A 21,391-nucleotide genomic window follows, 5' to 3' on the forward strand; every position below is an offset into this window, starting at 1 on the left:
AAAACATCTTAATTTTCATATCAGAAAATCATAATAACCTTCCAGAAAAGTTTCAGTGAGTACACGATGCAGGCAGAGAGAGGGTTTACAATGCAAGACACTCGTGATCAGTTTCAAACACACAGGCATTAGTCCAGGCAGGCTCTCTCTGAAATTCAGGTTGCAATTGAATCGTCCCTGTAAACAAGGTTACTGCGAACGGCCCAAGATATCCTTCTCAGCAGCACCTTCACCGGCAGCCCTTCAGCTGTCTACTTAGTTTGTTATACCTTATCTTGCAGCCCTGACATTCTAATGCTGATTCAAATTCAGGATTCAAAATGAAAGATGAAATATCTCCAAGATCACTTAATATTGAAATGCTGTTGCAGTAATAAGTGGTGCTAGGTTGGAGATAGGGACACAGCACTCCAGTGGCAACCTTTTAATTTTGGGGAGGGGGGTGGGAGGGGGAATACTATGGAATAACCGTGATACTGCACACACAGTTAATGCAATCGATTTGTTTTTCCTTATTTTGATAATGAGCACGCTGAATGTCATGTTTACCTTCTTCTGCCCCTGGCACATTTTAAACTGGAAAGTCCTCTAAAAGGAGACCTGCCAGATTCCAGCGGAGGCATTAACCGCCCCCTCCCCTCCCCAGCCCCCCAGCACGCAGAACAAGGGCCACCTTGATACTCTCGAGGCAAGAAGGAACACAACCATATGAGTCATTTCGTCATTCTCAGCCCTGGCATATTTGCAGAGCAAACGCAACCCGCGCACCATGTATAAGCTAATGTAGGTTAGATTGGAAACTACTCCCATCCTAGCAGCGACTGACTGCATGTGTGCTACACGGGAACATTTTGTGCTCTGGAATAAAACTGGGAAGAGGGGGAAAAAAAAAAAAAATAATAAAAACGCATCGGATAAGTTTTGCACTTCGCATTTAAGAGAGGGCTGCTACGAAACGCTGCAAACTTGTGTGGTTTTCTGCAGAGGACGCTCGGGTTTCCCTCCCGGCCGGCGGTGTGAGGCGTGGGGTCAGCTCCCTGCCTGCGGGGCTGCGCTCGGCAGCCAGCCCTGGAGCCCCCCCGCTGCAGGCCGGCCCGGGGGAGCTGCGGGAGGGAAAGGCGAGCCCTGCCCACGCTGCCACCCACCTGCCCTCCCCGCTCCCCGGCTCCTTTCTGCTCGCCCCCCGCTCCCCAGCCCTGTCCCCGGTTCTCGCGGCCAGCACGCGGACCCAGCGCCTCCCCCCCCAGAAGAAAATAAATAAAACACCTCCGAGGGCCTGAGGAGGGGTGCTGGGTTTTGGGGGGCAGAGACCCCCTGGGCCGGGCTCAGCCCCTCCAAACCCACCGACTTGCCGCACTTCGCCTCTCCGCAGCCCCCCCCGAGGACGGGGCGACCAGGGGAGGTCGGGCAAGGGGCCGGGGCCGGGGCCAGCCCCCCCAGGTTAAAGTTGAAGCCCGCCGCCACCCCGGGACCCCGGCCCCAAACTCTGGGCTCCCTTTCGCCTCCTCACTTCCCCGGCGCTCCCGGCTGGGGGGGGGCGAGGACGGAGGGGGGAGAGACCTGCGGGGTCGGCAGGAAGGGCGGGGAATAAATGCCCTAATAATAATCATAAAGCATAAAATTCACCCCCTGCACCCCAATAATTTTCAATCGTTGCCCGAGAGACCAACACCACGGGAGGCTGCGGGCTTGGGGGGGCGGCTTTTTGGGGAGGGGGGGGGGACTCGGGGCAAGTGCAGTGCCCACGGTTTGGGTTTTTTGGGGGGAGCCGCTGCTAGTCCCCTAAGGCTTGGGATTTTTTTTTTCTTTTTTTTTTTCTTTTTTTTTTTTTTTTTTTTGGAGGGGGGGGGTTGCGCTGCCGGCCGCCGCCCGCCGCCCCCGCCGCAATGTCAGCGGCCGGGGGAGGGGGGTCCCGGCGTTACCTGGTCCGCTCGGCACCGCAGGCAGGCAGGCTAGTCAGGTGAGTCGCCGGGGCTTTCAAAGAAGCCGAAGCCGGTTTCTTTGCTCGCAAAGTCTACAACACCATGCAGGGACATTGCAAAATCTTTACACACGCCTCCTCCAGCCGGGCTCCCGCGACCTCCGCCGCCGAGGGGGGAGCCGCCGGCGGGCTCGGGCCGCGGGGAGCCGCGGCGGGGGGCGAGGGGGGCGCGGGGTGGGCGGCCCCGGCGGGGGCGGCCCCGGCGGGCGGAGGGCGGCGGCGGGCGGGCGGCGGAGGCCCCGGCCCCGCGGCCCCGGCCCCGCTGGCGGCTCCGGGCCTCCCTGCCGCCTTGGTAGCGCCGCTCCGCACTCGGCCTGACCCGGGACGTCACTCCGCCTGGCTGTTTTCTCAATGATAACTTGGCAGGAGAAGGGGGAAGCGGCCGGGGTTTTTTGCTCGGGCTCATTTGCCGGGTACGTGCACGTTTCTCTGCATGCGGGTATTTTTTTTATTATTTTTTATTTTTTTTTAATTTTTAAATCCTTTCGGCGAAACGATAGGGAGAAAAAAAAAAAAAAAAAAAAAAAGCCGAGGCAGGAAATCCGGCGCGCGGCGGGGGCTGCCGGCCCGCGATGGTGGCGGGCGCGGGGGAGCAGGCATGCGTTCATCTTTTTGTCTTTCATTTTACCTTCAGGGTGACGATCAGCGCCAGGCCAGCCTCGCTGGGCACCGCCACGTCCCACCTGGAGAAATAAAGCACACACGCAAAAAAAAAAAAAAGGGGGGGGAGGAAGAAAAAAAAAAAAAAAACACATCCACCGAAATGAGGGTGGTGGGGCTGCCACCCTCCAGCAGCACAGATGCGCTCAGATGGGACAGCGCAGCCGGCGACACGCTGCCACGCACATGCTGCCAGCCCGCCATGTCCGTGCGGGCAGGGGAATGGAACTGGGGCAAAAAATAAAGCACCCTGAAGGGACTGCAGATGAGGTCCGGGCCCCCCAAATCCACATCGAGTTCCCACAGTGTAGGCTGGTGTGGTACGCGGGTGGATGCATGCTCCAGTCATGCTCCTTGTGGGCCAGGGCATGAAGGTCGCTGGTGAGATGGTGTCAGGCTGAGCTGGGGGTGTGCAGCTCACCCTCACGCACTGCTGCTGGGGTGCAGCCGTGTCCCAAAGCGTCCCATGCCACCACGCAGGGAGATAAGGCCTGCTGCCACCGGCATGGTCACCTGCGTGCCCAGGGCATAGTTACGAGCAGGGGCAGGGGCTGGCAACATGCTTGGATATCTTCCTTTGGGTTTTGGACTCCTATGAGGGAAATCCTGTAAGTATATGTGAATTCAGGAGCTTAAGATGTATAGATTTACTCCTGTGCTCATACTTGCGTATTTTCAGAGCTAGGCCTCACTCCTAGGTATCCATGGTGGCGCAGACTTGGCCTTTTCAGCTGAAGCTAAGTTGTTACATACATACGCTTTTAATATCCCAAACTGCATCTGCACGCTGACCACAGGGCGCTCAGGAAAGCCCAAAGTAAAGTTTCTCCATGCCATGCTGCATTTCTTGCCACCCGTTTTAACAAGGACTCGCAATATACACTTAGTTAGCACCATGGAGTTCACAAAGGAACACAAAACAGGGCTGAAACTAAATTATTTTTGCAGCTACATCTGTTCATCTTTAATATTAGCATTAACACTTAATTTTCCTAATTTAAATACAATAAAAGGGAAGATTGCCTTTGTTTAATATTGTTACTAATCAGGTTTTGCACTTCCATTTTTTTTTACGAGGATAAAGTCAGGGAGAAGCTAGCATAAATGCATAAACCTTTTCTGTTGCCAGACTCAGTACTCTGGAGCAGCTGTTATTTTAAATCCTGAGATAGTCTATTTCCACTGGAAAAAGACTGCTTTTAAACTGGGGAAAAAAAAAAAAAAGTCCTTCTCAGAATATTAGGGAGTCCAAGCACCATTTTAAGGAGAGTGAAATTGAAAGTACTTTTTATTTTTAACCCAAGCTGCTCGAGGTGCTTTCTGGCTTGGCTATAAAGACTAGTTTGTCTAATGTTTCTGTTTTGAAATTGTTTTGAGCAGCATTTAGACTAAATTTTTGTTTGTCTTAAGTATACTGTCTCAACAGAGCTCAGCAGCGCAGAGGGTACATTACCTGTACATTTTTGGTAGACTTGAAAAGCGCCGGTTGTTGTCTATATTTTGCCATTCATTTTTAAATGAGGCTCTGCTGATTGATGTGGGCAATTTGTTTAAAAAAGATGAAGGTTATGGCAGAGCTACCCAAGATGCCATTTGCAGTTGTTCCATACCTCTCATAACAGGGAGATTTTACTTGTGATTGTTACACTTTTAAAAGGGAATTAGTTAATCAAATTGCCATTTTTGGAATGCATTGAAAGGAATATTAAAGTGCATTAATTTCATTACAAGAAATGAGAAGATAGGCAACAAAACAAGTATTAGTCAAATAAGCAAGAACTTGCCTATGGAGCCAAATTCAGCCCCAATGAAATCAACTGAGCTGTGCTTGTCTGCAGCATATTTAATTTGGCCTATGTAGTCGCACATCTGACACTTTATTTGGTTGTCAAAGGTGTGTATATTAAAAATGTGTGAGCCATGCGTCTCCTCCAATGTGATTAACCTCTGAAGTTAGATTCACCTGTTTTCCATTTAGCTCAGCAGCACAGTCCTATCGCATATGCAATTTTTGGTGCATGTACACACCAGAGATGTAGAGAGGCATTCCCACCCCGGCATTAGTACAGGGACGTGCGTAGTATCTGAAGTGAGGGCGTGATGAGGTGGATTTCAGCATAGGTTGTTCACAACCAGAAGGCTTCCTGCGTGTATGCTCCAGTTAATAGGCTACACTGAAGTGTCTGCCACCATCTTTCATTACTGCTGTTACTCACGCCAGCGAGAGTAAAAGAAAGGTTGGTATGTCTATAATCACAAGTTCATTTGCTATGTAGATATATCTTAAGAGCCTCTCAGCCCAGCAAAATTGTGCTGGATTAAGGTAGAGTCTGAATGTAAAGCAGAACTGTGCCCAGGTGCCTCATTCATTCTGGAATGACAGAGCTGTTTCCTGGTTTCACTTAATCCACTTCTAAAGTGGATAAAGAGACTTCAAGAAAGTGGATTCTTACGCTGGCATAAAATTTGTCCACACATGGTTTTAGTCGAGAGTAATTATTGCAGTGTAGCTAGTAAGTGTTTTGGAATAATTTTGTGTGTAGACAAGTCCAAAGTTGCACACGTGAAAACAACACAATGTATGTAGTTTTTCTATATAACATAAGGTTAATTTAGCTCAACATTTGACCTACTTCTTTCCTTGCGAGGCATATTTAATTCATTACAGGTTTTTCTTTCTTAACAGAAACCTCACAACGGCTATGCACTTATGATCAAGTCAAGGACAGCAATTCCATGTGCACTTCAAAAAAAAACACAACCCACACCACCACCAAAAAAAATAAACAATGCGTACTCTGAGTACATTCTCAGCTGTGTTGGAACAGACAGTCAGCTCTCTACTGGAGAAAATACCGGGTTCTTGATCATAATTTTTTTGAGTAGGTTGTTAACAAAAGGAAAACAAAACCCAAAGGTCTGCTATGTCCTCTTAAACAGCCATGATCTGCTTGTACTTTGACTACATGCCATTCAAAGCAGTAGTGTCTATGTGAAGCACCCTTTATAATGCAACAATACTAGTTCCTGCATGAGGAACCTCGCAAACTTGCACAGGATGGCTTGCAGAACAATGGGGCTCTCAGGAGGCACCTCAGGAACAGGAAGCTAATTTCGCAGTTTGTTTAGAGACCTGATTCAGGAAGAGCCTACCTCAGTCTCAGGCAGTTACTTGCTCTGAATGGGTGGGTACAGGAGGACTGAATCAGGTGTATTGTGTCACTACTGGTGTACAGGAAAACTACCAAAACGATAATGAGAAAGGGAAATTTTTTTGCACCTTCATGTCAAGCAGAAAGCTCTTCAAATGTCATTCTGTGCCACAGACCTTCCTTGGAAGTTTGGTGACTCTTTGACTTGAATTAAGGCTGCTACATATCAAACTTTTTTTTTTTTTTTTTTTTTTTTTTTTTTTTTAGGAAAAAAAAATGTAAAAAAAGTGATGTAAGCTCAGCTAGTAAAACAGCAAAGTTTCAAAGAGAAACATAAATACAAAAACTAGGTGTTACAAATTTAAACGCTGGCATAGAAAAAGTCAATAAATGCTATGAAGATATGTGGAAAAAAATTACTTTGTGTGAAAGACTGTAAGGTGTGGGAAGGCAGAGGGTACCCATGGATCTTCCTATATATACATTGAGCAGCCCTGCTACTCTGTGTAACAGGCATTGATTCTGCAAATGTGATTCTTCTTAAGCTCAATTTGTGATTATGAGCATGGTTTTGCTCCACTGTGCTGGTATTGGTTGAAGGATACAGGGAATGGATTTCACATACGCCCCCCTCATGCTTAGCCTGCTTATTTAAGTATGAAGCTCTCTGGTAAGAAAGAAAGCATTGAACAAGGAAGGTAAAAATCAAGCTCTTTAATCCTGTTGTGTTGAGTAACATCGAACATGGGCCTAGTCTTGATAGTAAGGCTGAAAGTAGGCTGAGATTGAAGGCCAGGAGAGCTTTGGACCATACAGGAACATGCCATATCTAAAATCACACTTGTGTCAACAACTGGATTAGATTATTTTACACTGCTGCCACTGAGAGCTCTCCAGAAACGGGAGGCACCTGCAGTGAGAGGGTGTCTCAGGTCTGCCCTACCCGTGCTAGTACAGGGGGATTGCTGATCCCTGTAGGGAAGGAAGAGGTCTTTAAAATGTAGAGGTCTCAGAGACAATGGCGTAATAGATGCAAGAGGAAATCTCAGCACACAGCCAATGTCGTGAAACGAAGGATCCTCTCTGGGAATTGGTTAGTAGTGCCAATGTTTAATATTTGTCATAACAACCACTGACTGTTTTGTTTTTTGTTCTAACAATGTGAATTATGCATTAAACATTAATACAAGCGAGTGTACTTTTCTTTTGATCTTTAAGCGTAATCATTTCTAATGAGAGTTTATACACGAGCATTGAAACAAATCCCTGAGTCATGTGAATTTACATTGGTTTTACTCTGTGGGAAAGATATCCCACATGGGTTACTCATGTCTGTAAAACATAACATACTTATAAATCAGGAAAAAAAAAAAAAAGAGCTTCCATTTGGCTGAACATAAATATCAGTGTAGACATTTGGCTCTCACACTAGCAGTAATGCAACGTTGAAAAGTATATTTATCAGAGATCAGGATCAGGGTGGGGCCCTCACCTAATGTTGGATCCAAGTTCTCGCGGAATAAGAAAGTTCACCTCCTGACTTTTGCAGCCTGACTTCTAACAAGTTTTGAGCCAAGTGTTGGAGAAACTTGAACCAACTGTATTAAGTAGTAAAGGAATCAGACTTTGTCTTGCTTGACATAGATAGAAGTTGCCAAAGTGCCACGAGCAAGTGCTGATACTCTATATATGAGCAGACAAATTGTATGATGCTCACTGGCACCTTTCCTGATGCCCTTGACAGATGGGCTTTGGTACAGTCTGAACCAATACTAGAACTGTATCTCATTTCTGCTCTCTAGAAGTTAACCACAAACACTGCATTTTGTGAAAATACAAACATTATGGATTGTGTAACCACTGACACAATTATTTAAAGTACAAATGGTGTTTGAGCCCTCTTCCCCTTTCACATGCCATACATACAAGATGCTAAGCACAGGATAAAACAGCCTGCAGTGGGCCTGATTCCTTTGTAGACAGGAGCTGATTACAAGATTTCGAAAATGCCTCTTGCCTCTCCAAAATAGATCTTAAAGGCAGAGGATGCATGGGAGGAATGGCTGCCAAGAAGGTGTTATGTTTAATGGCAGTTAGGCTCTATCTATGATCCAGGTCATATCTCAGGAATTCTCAAAAGCCCATTAATGTGTTTTATTCTCAATGTATGAATGCTAAAGAAGTCCTGGAAGCCAGAGATCCAGGATTACCCCACATAATTCAGTGTTGTCACAGCAGGCTGCAGTCATGCTCCCTGCTGCTCCCTTTCTTTGGCCTGAATAACCTTAAACGCTGATGGTGGAGCTTCAAAAGGAAGAGCGGAAGAAGCCTACACATAGAATAGTTTATAGACTGGAAGAGGAAACATGAAACCCTTCATCCCTGAACTTGATTTCTTTAATTGCTATGTTTTATATAAAGACAGAGGGACTGATACTGTTGCAGTTAAGAAGAAAGCACCTGTGATGCTTCATTATGGAAACCCAACACTGTATGAACTAAGTTTTCCCTAAGACTGCAGGACTTCATGTAGAGGAGGCACCTGTTACGTTAAGTCAGAAGATGATCAAGTCAATACTGGACCTTAAATAATTTTGGTCTGAAGTACCTCAGCTCCATCTTGACCCTGCTAGCCACCCATTTACAGTCCCTAGCCTTCAAAGTTCAGCAAGTCTTCTGACTTTTCAGAATGCCTAAGTACATCCTCAGGCAAAACAAAAAGCTGTGCTTTCAAAGATCTGACAGATGTAGGTAAAAAATGGTATACAGAAGCGTGCAGGAAGGCCTTTCTCAGCATGGTTCAGCGTTACAAAGCCTGTTGGACCACAGGTCCCTGGGTTGCCTTCACAGCCCTGGAATGCCGTCTGGAAGCATTCCCCTGTCATTTAGCTCATTTGGTGCGTTAAAGATGCTCATTTCTAGTGCTGTAAGTGAAATGTGCTGATACCGAACCCATCCTTCGTTTTACACCTGCGGGCCCCTAGCAGGCAGCCAAGAGGCCAGTGGGAAGGAGAGGACACCAGTTTTAATATGGTTGTTTGTGACAGAAAATGGTGAGAAAAATGAAAAAGATTGTACTCTAAAGACTAATACACTTATTTACATTTAATTACCTAACACCAGTCAGAACCTTAAATTCCATCACTATATTTGAATACTGTGTTATGGTAAAGTAATTAGCTGGTCAGAGCCACATACTACAAAGTAGGCACGCAACTGGTGAAAGCTGATGTAGCTCTAGTGAAATCAGTGTAGCCATACCAGTTTATACTAGCTAGGGACCTATTAACCAAGAAAATCTACAACATCTAATCAAATAAAAAATTGGAAAAAAAAAAAAAAAAAAGTTGCATTCTTTTCATGATATAGTGGTCAAGCGGTCATGTCATAAAGCAACAGCAATAAAATAAAAAGTAATAAATATTTGCATGGTAGCCAAGACAGAAGCAGAACCAATGTGAAAATCTAGCAGTGAAATCCTACACTCACATTATTACATAGTTCAGTGTTGGAGCCAGAGGGGTTGAAGGTAAGCTCATTTTCTTGCCTCTGTCTTTTCAGTCAACATTTTGGGCTACAACCTTCCCATCCCCGTTGTGAATTAACCTCCTGGTAACACCTCCAGGGAGAGGGGCAGAAGTTACACAATGGCTGTTTTTCCAGGGGCGGATGTGTAAATGTGAAGGGAAACAATTGAATTTTAATGACAATTTTGAGGCTCTTGAAGTTAATTTCTGGGCAGGGCAGAAATTAGTGCCAGGAGCTGCGTGCTCTCCTCTGCTGCTGATGTAAGCAGGAATTACGAGTGCTCAAATTTTGCAGAAATAAGTCCAAAACCATTGTGTCCTTCTTTCATGCCACAAAAGGCAAGGTGAGAGAGCTGTTGTGCTTAAGCCCAAATGCATCGCCTCAGTGCCAATACAGAGAAATTTCTACAAAACTTTGGGTGAGTACTCCAGGTTGACACTACGAGAGCCCTTTTCTCATTAGGTATTTATAGCATGGTACCATTGTTCAGGGTAAGAAGTTAATTTTGTTAGGTGCTGTACAAGGCATTTAATCAGATGAAGTTCCAGCATCCAAAAGCCCTACAAAAAAGCTTGCTGAGGGAGTGCAGCAAACAATGGGCTATCCTGGGGAGAAAGTGCAGCAGTGGTGGCAACAAAGACAACTACAGAGGGTTTTCCTCTGCACAGGGTAATGATAATTTTGCCAAGAAAATAAGATGTTTATTTCCATTCTAGCTATGATGTTTGCATTGCATTACTGAAGCACTGTTCATTAATACCTTACAAACAAAATTTATAAAGCTTAAGAAACCTTGTCATATGTAAGACAGTATGTACTGCTTAAGCTATCTAAAATATATTAAATCAGGTTTTGTTTTTTGTTTTTACATAGATTTAGTAATGCAGGGATATATATGTTTTTAGGTCTTATTTTTGTCAATTAGAAGATTCTGGAATGAATAAAAAAGGTAGTCCCCAAATCTGCAGATATCTATCTAATTAAATAAAAAATAAAAGGTGCTTCAAAATAGCACCAGTGTTTTGCTCGTAGTTAGGTGGCAGAGTTTCAACCATTTCCACCAAACAAGACCCACTGCAGAGTACTGTCCTTTCAGCCTTTAGCTAGACAATCACAGTCTTCAACAGGTCAGAATAGGGATCAGGCCTTCCCCATGTCACTCTGCTCAGATTGCAGCTCCAGCCACAATAAAAGGAGAAAGAAAGACATAAAGGGCAGCCGTAGCCACCCAGCACTGCCTAATTGCAGAGAAAGGCTCAGGAAGGACTGTGTGGCGCTCAGGCAGTGGCTTTGCCTCCCTTGCACATTTGCAAGCCTGGCTACAAACCTTGGGATCAGCTTCTGCAAGGCAAAGCATGGAGTAACTCGCTTAGAGAAACTACCTCCCTCGCAAACACCTCAATATCGCCATTTGCCTTTCCCCTATGTTCTGCAGATGAGAGAGCTAACTAACTGCACCTCTTCTTTGGCTCAACGCTTTCAGCCTGATGTGAAGTCTGTTAGAGCCTGTGTACACCAGCACAAAACAAAGTGTGCATAAAATATCATTACTGGACATGATCCTGAAGCTCACTTGGACTGAAACGTGTCCTCATTTTATTTACAGGAGGACTGAAGAAACCTTGGGGAGCCTGATATTAGTAACTCTGATATCAAACCGCTTTTTCTAAATTACTTTATATAAGCTACCAGGAGTTTTGTTCTATCCTATATTTTCTCTATTCACTCTTTTCAACAAGGATAATTTTGTGTACAACATTTTTTTTCCTTTTTTTTTTCACTGCACTGTCGTATACTATAGTACAACTCATTAGAGGAGCTTTACTAGTTAGGAAACTTCACTGTAATGTTTTGCTACCATACTTCTGCTAAGAAATAGAGCCACTAGCTCATGAACATCTGATCCAAGTCTTTCTGAAGCCATCCTGAGAAATTCACTGATCCCAGTACCAAGCCCCTGCATCCAATTATGCTCACTATCAATAAAAGAAATGTTACTGAAGCAGCAGGCTGCTTAGGAGGCTGGAGAGCAAAGGGAGGGGGAAGCAGCTTCCATGCCTGCTGTTTTGTTGTGACAAAGCCAGATGCACAAATGGATACAGAATTTTGCCCAAAACATTTTTTTTTGCCTCTTTTGTAACAATAATGTCTCTTCTTAAGAGATTGGTATTTACCATAGTATTGATTTCCAGTTGTTAGACAACTGTTGTGCTACATTCCTACCTGTGCAGGTAGGATATTGCATTCCTAAGTTACTAAGTGTCAGTATACCACCCAGGTTTAGCATCCAGAAAGCAGATTCCTTCTATTCCAGAAGTACACATTGTTTCTTGAGACAACTCTTTCTGTGCAAGCCCAACAAAAGTGACCTTTCACTATTTTCCGTTTTGTCTCAATTTTTCCTCTTTCATCTGCTGCTGCAGAGGATGTACAACATCAGATGCTGGTTTTGCTCCATGCAGCCTCTGTGCAACAAATTGCTATGTAAAAGCAATTCCATCTAATTTCAGGTATTTCTGCCTGAAAATACGTGAGTTATCCATCAAGGAATAAAGGGTACTTCATTTTTTGGGTACTGGAAAGACAAACAGCTCTTCTCACCCTCACATAGGTACAAGCTTTATAGAGATTTAAGAAAGAAACATTGCCACTAGGTGAAAGAGCATCACAAAATTGTTGAGGAAAAAGCTGGAACTAGGCTTTAGTAGTTTGTGAAGGTATCATAAGATGTATATGCTTGATGAGGCCACATCACGTGTGTAGCAGGTGTATGCAACCTGCTTTGTAGTCCTAAGTCAATCATGCACACATTTCGGGGATCTTGGGCTTTAGGGAGTCTTGTCTCCCTCTGTCTCTTAGTTCCCACATATGAATTTAATAGATGAAATTTACTCTTTAAATGTCAATAGCATAATCACTCACAGGTTTTGCATGTCTGTTTTTTCTAAATGTTTTAAACTATTATGTCAAAATAAAACATTTGTAAAAATTAGACATAGTGGCAAGAGTTCTAGGCTGCGGAACACAAACCTCAGTGATTACAATGGAGGCAGTACCAAACTTTCAGATCAAATGAAGCTTCACTATGAATCTCAGGATGTTAGCATGCCAGTGACGAACAATTTGGTCTGTATCTTCTACTGGTTCAGGAAGGATCTGTGCCAGTCCCACCACGGTCCCTCAACTGTCTCTTTTCCCCTACTCTGAGTATTTATTTTTTTAAATATTCTTTGCTACAAAAAAAATCAAGCGACAACATTTAAATATTTTTCTATTGTATGTTCCTTCTCTAAAAGGATTGATGACACTTTATTTGCTAGATAATGGATGAATGAACTGAGAAATAATTCAGTCGGCAACTGACAGTGGTCATTGTCACTTACATGGGCCTATGACTGGTGATCCTGCCTTACAGATACCAAGTTGTTCTTGAGGAAGCTGGGGTGCTGGGATTTCAAAAATTTCTTCATTCTACCAAGACAGACAAATTAGGACCCATAGAGTTCCTCTTTTATGTGACACTTCCTTTAAAGTAAGATTTTCTCCTTGAGTAATTTCTTCCCTAGCTGTGAAACATATATATACACACATATATATATATCACTTATTCCTTTAGATAGATACTATTACAGATTAGAAATGAAAAAAAAAAAAAAAAAAAAGTAGTAATTTGTCTACTGAGTTTGTATCATCCAAGTTAGAGGTATAAACTCCATTTGTTTCTATTTTTCCTGGAATATACCATCACCATCTACCCAGAAGTAGCAGTGTATGTACATGTGCAGCTACAAAATCTTTCAGTTTCCACGTATCAGTGAAAACCATAACTGGATTACACTAGTTTTGCCTTATGTAAAAGATTTTACCTTCCTACTAATATTTAACACTTTCTACTAATTCAAAGATAATGCATGCAGAGCTCCAGGTATCTTTCGAGCACTGAGGAGTCACTATGCTGTAGCCTACCAAAATACCTACCACTTTCAACATTTTTCAAATGGACAAGATGAATAAGGGGGTGATGGGAAGAAAATTCTTCAGAGAAAATCCAGGCTCAAAACAGAAACAAGATTACATAATTTATAATTCAGAGGGTTGCACTATTCTCATTCCTTGTTTAAAGACCTACATTTTTTATTTTAAACTTCAGGTGAACTTTAGATGCCTTACTCTTTTCTCTTGAGAAAAAAAAAAAATAATAATAATAATAAAAAAGTAAAAATGTTAAATAATGATATAATTTGTTCAGAAAGTGTAGACTGACAAGTATATGCAAAGAAGTACTAAGTTCAGGTTTTTTTTTCCTTCTCATCTACTCTAATATTTTCCTAACTGAAAGAAAATGTGTAAGTTCCTCATCCATTTTATTAGTCATCATTAATGGGAGTTAAACTTTATGCCATTTCACTGGCAACTTCCCCAGCCAGGGGATTGTTGTATTTGATATAAGTTTAAAATTATTATTATTATTATTATTGTTATTATTGTTATTGTTATTATTATTTAATTATTATTATTAATTATTAAATAATAATAATAATAATAATAATAATAATAATAATAATAATAATAATAATTTTTATCCTGTATTTGTATGAAATCTTGAAACAGTTAAACACCAAATATCCTATTCACATACATGACAACTATTTCTATGGCAATGAGGAGGAAGGAGATTGAGAGAGGAGGGCAAGCTTCTTACTACAAGGCACAAAATCTAAAAATAGTAAATACAAGTACATGAAAAATTATGGCCCCTGTAATCATAGATTTCAATGGAGAGATGGTGTTACTGTAATGTATTTCTGCACAACAAAACCAAAACCGTGGGTAGGAATTCTGAGCATTTCCAGAATCCAAATAGTAAGAGGAAGCTATTCAAAGTCACAAGTTTTCATATTAACTGCAACGGAAACAGAAATAAGTCTTTAAACTTAATCAGTTACTTAAAATGAATTTATATAGAGTTATCTTTTCTCCTCTCTGTGCTTAAAGCTAGATCCATTTGTACATTACTGATGTATGTGCTGAAAAAATGTGCATAGGCAATAATGTACTATTCTTGCATGAGTATTTTAAGGGAGGGAGTTTGTGATGCCATTGCTGCATCTTAAGGTTGTGAGTCACTAAAAAAATACAGAGAAACACTTTTTGTAGTTTGAATAAGATTTTTTTGATAAAATATAAATACGAGGAACTCACTTCTAAGTTTGTTTTTACTACTCTATTAAAAGTCAGACAAAATTTGAAACATTAAATACTTAGATGGAAACATCATTATCACCAGCATTTGTTGCAAATGTATTTACTGCATTCAGTTGACATCCTAAGCATACTCTTATACTTGCATAACGCAAAGAGCTCCAGCTCTCCCCATACATAACAGTAAAAAGAAAAATCTAAGTTGATACTTATTCATCTATTGAATCTCAGCCAATATCTACCACTTTTACCATGGATAGTAGTAATTTTACACATGTAGGAAGAGCAGAAGGCCTTTGCAATACCTGAAAGCTTGAGATTTGCATTATTCTGAAGCCTTTTCTTTTTTAGTTCTATTAAATATATAATGATAGAGTAAAACATGGGCATTTAAAGGAAAAATAACAAAACAAAACAAACAAACAAAAAAACACTTTCATTTAGTAAAGACTGAGATAAACTAATAAAAGAAATACAACATTAAAGTTGTAACCCTCCATTCTCAAAATGATTCTTATAATTAAATGCTTTCCCTTCCTTTCTGTCAGGATCTAATTTTCTGCAGGGATGTCAAGGGGACCGCTGCTATACATTTTCCTAAAGTTAGCATGACATCATCTACTAAGTGCCTATGACATGCTATTTACCTTTCTTGTCAACTTAGGGCTTTTCCATTTAAGAATTGTTTAAATGAATCTTTATGCATTCACACCTATACCTAGAGGTATCTATTTTAAAACAGTATTCATTTTGTATTTCCTCCTGTTTTATGTCATATACTTCTTCACTGATGCTCTTCAGATATAATATATAATAAGAAGTGCAAGTGAAATAAAAAGGGAAGCAATTTAATTTTCCTTATTTGCCTCAAGTATTTATTGACAGGCAAAGGTGATAAAAATTCCAAGGTAAAAGGTCTGGCTTGACATCTCATTTAAACAACTTAGTAGTGTAGTGAACAACTAAGTAGCTTTGTCCCCTGCTCCAAAACACAAGACAACAAAATCCTAAAACATCCTTATGTATTTGTCTTCTGAAATATTTGGGAACCTATGCTCGGTGGAAGAGATTTCAAAAGAAGCATCAGAGAGTGTTGGTTTTAATATACATAAATTCCTCATCTATTAAAAGAAAATCTATGTACATCAGTGAAAAACATTAAAAAGGGGAATATTAATCAGTATGTGAGTAAGTGTAACCACCCTTTCTTCAGTGGATTCTTCTGAGACAGAAATTCATTTTTCTCATTCTGCAGAACCCCTCTATTCAAACAACAGTCTGGAAAGAAGCGATGGCCCTCTAATCGTCTTCATTACCGAAAGGCAGAGCAACTGCTATTGATTAAACACAGCATTCTGTAAGATCCATTTTTTCCAATTAAATTTGTATTCTTTCTTAGATGTCTAGTTTTATTTAGTTCTGAACAAAATTACAGACGTACCTTTGTTAACTCATGTGGTGATAATTCATTTCCAGAAACTGTTCCTCTTGGTAACGCTAGCTATTACTGATTATAGTATTGCTCAAGGCAGATTCCTTGTTGTAAATGGCATTGAACATTTTACCTGGATATTGCAACAACACATTATGAGCATTGGGATATAAACAGAATAGTGAGTAATGTGGCCAGCCTCTGGATTTAAGCAATAAACTAGTCGACTTGTGTGTGAAGACACACTCAGCTAGAAAATTGAGCTATCATCAAAGCATCCGATACAATGCCTGCATCTTTTTCTACTTTGCTAGTGACTGATCATTACATTCAACTGTGAACCACGGCCTGAAATAATAAAGGTCAGAGTTTTCAAGGACAGTTTCTGGTTTCGAGTTTCCAACTTGAAATACCAATATCTGGATTTTCCAGGTGCGAGGTTCCAAGACTTATATCCCCTCAGCATGAGGAAAAAGCAAAGCCAGAACAGGCCTCATACCACCTCACATCAAAAGCCATTTCATTAAAGAACTGATCCTAGGGTTTAACATGTGTCAGAAGGATGGTATGATCTCTACTAGCATATGTACGTTTAAAAATCCAGATCTAAAATATTTATTTAGTCTACCTCAAACTTTTCTCACCTCATTTCTCAACATGTTTTGTCTGCTATTACAAAAAAAAAAAAAAAAATCCTATGCAAATTTTGGAAATTTGGCTCACTATGATAAACAATCTTAGCCTTTTTTATTTAATACAAAAGTACTGTGAATATATTCTCTCTCTAAAAAAAAAAAAAAAAAAAAAAAAAAAAAAAAAAAAGAATACAGGATGTCTACGTTTATAAAAATAACAAATTTACATTATGCTGATATAAACATTTGCGGCATCTCTTGATTAAAAAAAAAAAAAAAAAAAGAGAGAGAGAGAGAGAGAGAATTACATTAAATCGTCTTTCAGCGAATTCCAGAGTGCTATGTTCATCCCTTATGTCACTGGTTACAAAAATGGGAGCATGGCAGTGCTGCTAAAGAAGTCTGCCAGAGTTCAGGACTCAAGCCTGGCTTTGTCAGCAACCTGTTGTGACCTGGTCCAGTGCACCATATGAAAACTTCATTTCTCATCAGCTTTCCTAATACCAAACGCACCTCACTGAAGTGTTTTGCTACTTTCACATAATGGGGGATAATTCATATTTGCAAAGTTATGGGTGATTTCTTACTGAAAGGAAAAATAAGCTTTTACTTCTCTAGCATTTGATTGTGTTTGTAAAGGTAGGACAAAGCTACACCATACTGTATTGAACGAGTAGGCTTTCCTTTTATTAACGACACCAAGAAATACTATATGATCTCCCACTAACAATGCTGAGGTTGTCCTGTAAGCTGCTGTGCTGCTTCGTGAGGATATTTCGTCTGCTCTGAACGTAAGCGCCAACTTGTTCAACTTGTGACAGCATTTTGCCACAGTCCTGTCAAGCAACCAGGAAGCACGCCGAAAAGACGGCGATTAGGCCAAACGCCTCCTGGCTTTGTGCAACTCAAACAAACGAGCACGCGTCCCGTAAAGCCCGACGTTCAGAAATCCTCCGTCGCCGTGACCTCCCGCCCCGTCTCAGCGCGGTCTGTTCCCTGACCGTCTCTACCCCTGTGCACCAGAAGGGTCCGCGCGTCCCGGTGCCGGCCGCAGGGTCGGCTGTTCCCCGCGGCCCCGAGGGGTCCGGCGGCTGCGCGGGGCGGCGCCGCACCCCATGGAGCCCCCCGTGGCTCCCCCGGCACCAGCATCGCCGCCGGCTCCCGCGAACCCGTCCCGTTTTGCGGCCGGGTGACACAAAGCGACATCGCTCGGGGACGTAGCCCCCCGGAGAGGAGCCCTGCCTGCTGTCGCTGCCCCGGCGAATTTAATTCCGGGGATTTCTGCAACTTTTCATCCCGCACCTCCCGCCCGCCCTCTGGAAACTTCGGGCAAAGCCGAGGAGCGAGAGGACAAAGGGCCAAAGAACAAAGAGTCCAACCGGGAGGGGAAAGCAGGGCTCGGGCTGACCCCAGAGCGGAAACTCTTCCCCTAAAAAGCAGGCGTACCGCTCCGCCGACCCCCGGACAGCAGCACGGTCCCGGCGGCGGCTCTGGGGGCTCTGAGGGACCCCAGGAAGGCGGCGAGAGGGAGGACAAGGCAAGGTGCCCTTAGCGCCCCGCCGCAGAGCTCCTGCTGGCCTCAAAGCAACCTAAAACTCTCGCTGAAGTGTCGCCAAGCACGGTTTGGTGGATGCCCCCCTCTCTCCCCGGCCCCGAGCGTGATTCCTGCTGTAAAACTCCCTCCCTGGCTTTAGCACTCGAACACCCTGGAGAAGTGGCAGGTGCCCCTGGTAACCTGTTGCTGCGAGGTTCCTGTCCTCTGACCAGGGTGTGCGGTTATTTTATTGTATTGTATTTTATTTTTATTTTTCATACGGCACTTGCTGCAAATGCCCCATTGCTCTTCGAAAGCGATTTGTCCCTGGACGACGGGGATTTTGCTCCCGAGCGCAGCAAAAGGCGCGGGCGGAGGCAGAGGCTGCTCGGGGAGGCTGCGGCGCTCAGCTCGCTGGGCTGCCGGGGCAACAGCAGCGGCCAACCTGCAGCTGCCCCGCGCACGGGCACGGGGAATTTTCATTATTTTCTCGGGCAGGCATTTCCAAAGAAAAGAGGTAATTGACGTGGTTCTTCCTTTGAGTAATAACCAAAGGGAATCCGAGCTTCACCTGAGAAACTTTTAGAGTGTTGTTTGTTTTTTTTTTTCTTTCTTTCTTTTTCACTTAAGCTAAAAGTGAGCTAACTCGGCTTCACTTTCCTGCAGGTGAAATTTATCTAGTTCTTAATTAGGAGCGCAAAAGAACCAGCGAGCAGGGTACGAAACACCCACGGACGTGGACATTGGCGTGGAGCGGTGCCGAGCGTAAAACCGGGGGGCGCTCCCTGAACCAGCCCCCGACCCTCACCTCCCGACCCGAGCAGCCTTCCTCGCCGCCAGAGGGGTGGGAGAAATGGGGCGGCGGTGGGGAACGAGACAAAGTTGAGACCCCGAGGGTCGCCACCGAGGAGCACTGGGTGCAGCTGTAACACGCGTTCACGTGAAATGCGGCTCTGGGAACGGGCGTAAAACTTCGTCCCAGTCTCTGCCCTCGGTTAACTAAAGCCAATTACTTGCTTTCATATAAAAGGTTTCGCGTATGGTTACATGTGAGGAAATATGAGAAGCTGATGAGTCTGCCTTTGTTATGATTTAATCAAATAAATTAAAGGAGAAGGGTTAGGATACACCCAATTTTGGACTTCAAAAAAAAAAAAAAAAAAAAAAAAAAGGGAGCGAGAGAGAAAAAAATGAATTAGTTTTCAGGGACGCTCTCTGTCCAAACATTTTTCTGGTGTACAGAGCAACGTCAGGCTCGCTGAGTCCACTCAGCTCATTGCTGCTGGTTGGTTGGGCTTTCTCTTTTCCTCTTAATGGAGCACCTTTCATAGGCGATTGGAATTTCGGGGGGGAAAGGGTGAGTAGGTGCCAAAACAAGTTGGGGGTGGGGCAGAATTTTGCGTTTGAAGCAATTTAGCAGGCAGCAATTCTGCTTACAGCAGAAAGGTAGGTGGATACTTGAAAATATCCTCCACCGGGGTGTCCTACTTTAGCAATTCTAATTAAAATAGGGTTTAAAAGATGCAAAGAAAGAGCAAGCTTCTTGCCTTATTTCCAGTGGGCGTGGGGGATACCGTCAGGCACAAAGTGCTTCTAGCTTGTTCTAACGTGCACCTTTGTTTAAAAAGAAAAAAAAAAAAAATCAAGCTTGTCCTCTGATTTCAACTAATGTATTTTTAACTGGATTTCTTTCCTCTGCTTTGTGTGATCTGATACCTACCGTGTAGCCCTGGCCCACTTTCAGCCCTGCGGGTGCCCTGTATTATGTGTGTGTCTGAAAGAAAAGGGAAGTCTTCCATCCAACCCTCTTGTGCCCTATACCTGTGCTTGGGAATTGAATTGTGGCCGGCCCCGGGGTCAGCAGAGCACGGCTCCTATCCTTCTCCTCGCTGCCTGAACCAAGCAAGAGGAGCCGGGACTTCGTGAGCCTAGCGGGGCTGTGACCACCCGGCACCTTGAATCAATAACGCGGCCAGTTTCCTGACGCTTCTTTTCCGCGGCTCCTTATTGAAAGGGAGGCTTTACTGCCACCTATAAATAGCCCCGGATCCGAGGCACTTTTTCTCCGTAAAGCAGCCAAGTTGCAGCCGAGGGAGCGGCGGTTGTGGGGCGTTTCGCTGGTGCCAGCCCGAAACGCGTCGGCTGCAGCCCCCGGGGGGGCTCCGGGGACCCGCACCCAGCGCCGCGCCGGCTGCCTCTGAACTTTGTTCCCAGGCACGGCGGGGAGGGGAGCGAATACCGATACTCACCCTGCTCTTTGGATTTCCAGGTGCAACTCCGGCTCTCCCTCTTCTTTTGTGTATAAACGAGCAAAGGTTACAGCCCGGGCACGCGCCGTGATGATGCCCCGGGTAACCCCGGCCCCGTGAATTTAACGCTGCGCTAACCCGCTCCGAGCTGGGGGCTGGCTCAGCACCGCGCCTCTCCGCGCTGCCAGCGGCTCGCTCCGCACCCCGAGCCCCGTACCCCGCTTCCGAGGGGTCTCCGAGCCCGGTGCAGGCTGTGTTCCCCCCCTCTCGCCCCCTTTCGAGCCCGCTGTGCGGTTTCTGAAAGGCGCACGCTGCTGCGGGGCTCGCCTGCGCCCGCTGTGCCACGCGTGGGGAAAGGGAAGGGAAGGAAGGAGCGGGGCCACAGCGAGCCCATGGGAGCTGAGAGCCCACGCGTGGGGACAGGAGCGGGTCCACAGCGAGCCCAGCCCGCTGCTCGCTGCCGCCTGCCCCTGCCCGTGGGGCTCTCCACTGCCCGCACGCCAGGCGCCGAGCCCCCGTCCCCGCGTCCTTCTCGCTCGCTTTTCCTTTTTTTTTTTTTTTTTTTTTCTCTTTTCTATTTTTCCCCCTTTTTAATTCCCCCAAGTGGGTCCTGCTGAATACAGCTCGTTAGCCGCGTTGCTACCGGGGTAATTGTCTGGGGGGCTGAGCGCTCCCGGAAAAGAAAAGCGGAGGAAGAGGGAGGGATGTAACCTCCGTTATCTTTCTGGTACTAATTCCCAGCCGGCTCGGGCTCAGGGGACAAGGCGATCGCTTAACAAACCCTCCTCCTCCTCTCCCTCCACCACTCCTTCCTTCCTTCCTCTGCTCCGGCACATTTTCTCCCCCGCGCTCGCCCCCACGCTTCATTCCTCCTCGTGGGGAGGAATAAGCCGTGCGAACTCAAACTAAAAGGAAAAGAAAAAAAAGGAAGAAAAAAAAAAAAGAAAAGAAAAGAAAAGGCGGGTGGGAGGGAGTCTGGACAGGAATAAAAAAAATAAGAAAGGGGAGGGAGGAAGAA

General features: G+C 44.3%; 1 protein-coding gene and 1 long non-coding RNA gene across 18 annotated transcripts in view; one reads left to right on the forward strand and one right to left on the reverse strand.

Moving 5' to 3' along the window:
• The window catches only part of ESRRG (estrogen related receptor gamma), a 404,916-nt gene that overhangs the window by 383,277 nt on the left and 248 nt on the right, over positions 1–21,391 (reverse strand). For 3 of the 16 annotated variants that reach the window (XM_084512428.1, XM_084512430.1, XM_084512442.1), the window contains exon 1: positions 1,923–2,049. The exons of 3 other annotated variants lie outside the window; for them this stretch is intronic. The gene's annotated coding sequence lies outside the window, so the exon portion shown is untranslated. Of the gene's footprint in view, positions 1–1,922; positions 2,102–19,671; positions 19,739–20,373; positions 20,469–21,391 lie in introns of those variants that run through there. 10 more of the 16 variants (XM_084512433.1, XM_084512449.1, XM_084512440.1 and 7 more) reach the window with 7 other exon arrangements.
• LOC311433391 lies at positions 2,261–6,987 on the forward strand. 2 transcript variants are annotated; one of them, XR_014690733.1, is made up of 3 exons: positions 2,261–2,394; positions 2,616–4,878; positions 5,328–6,987. It is a non-coding gene; the product is annotated as an uncharacterized lncRNA (long non-coding RNA). The 2 variants fall into 2 exon arrangements; XR_014690734.1 differs by lacking the exon at positions 2,261–2,394 and having other exon boundaries at positions 2,407–4,878.

This window comes from Aythya ferina (genome assembly GCF_964211825.1).
Source record: "Aythya ferina genome assembly, chromosome: 3".
Lineage (NCBI taxonomy): Eukaryota > Metazoa > Chordata > Aves > Anseriformes > Anatidae > Aythya > Aythya ferina.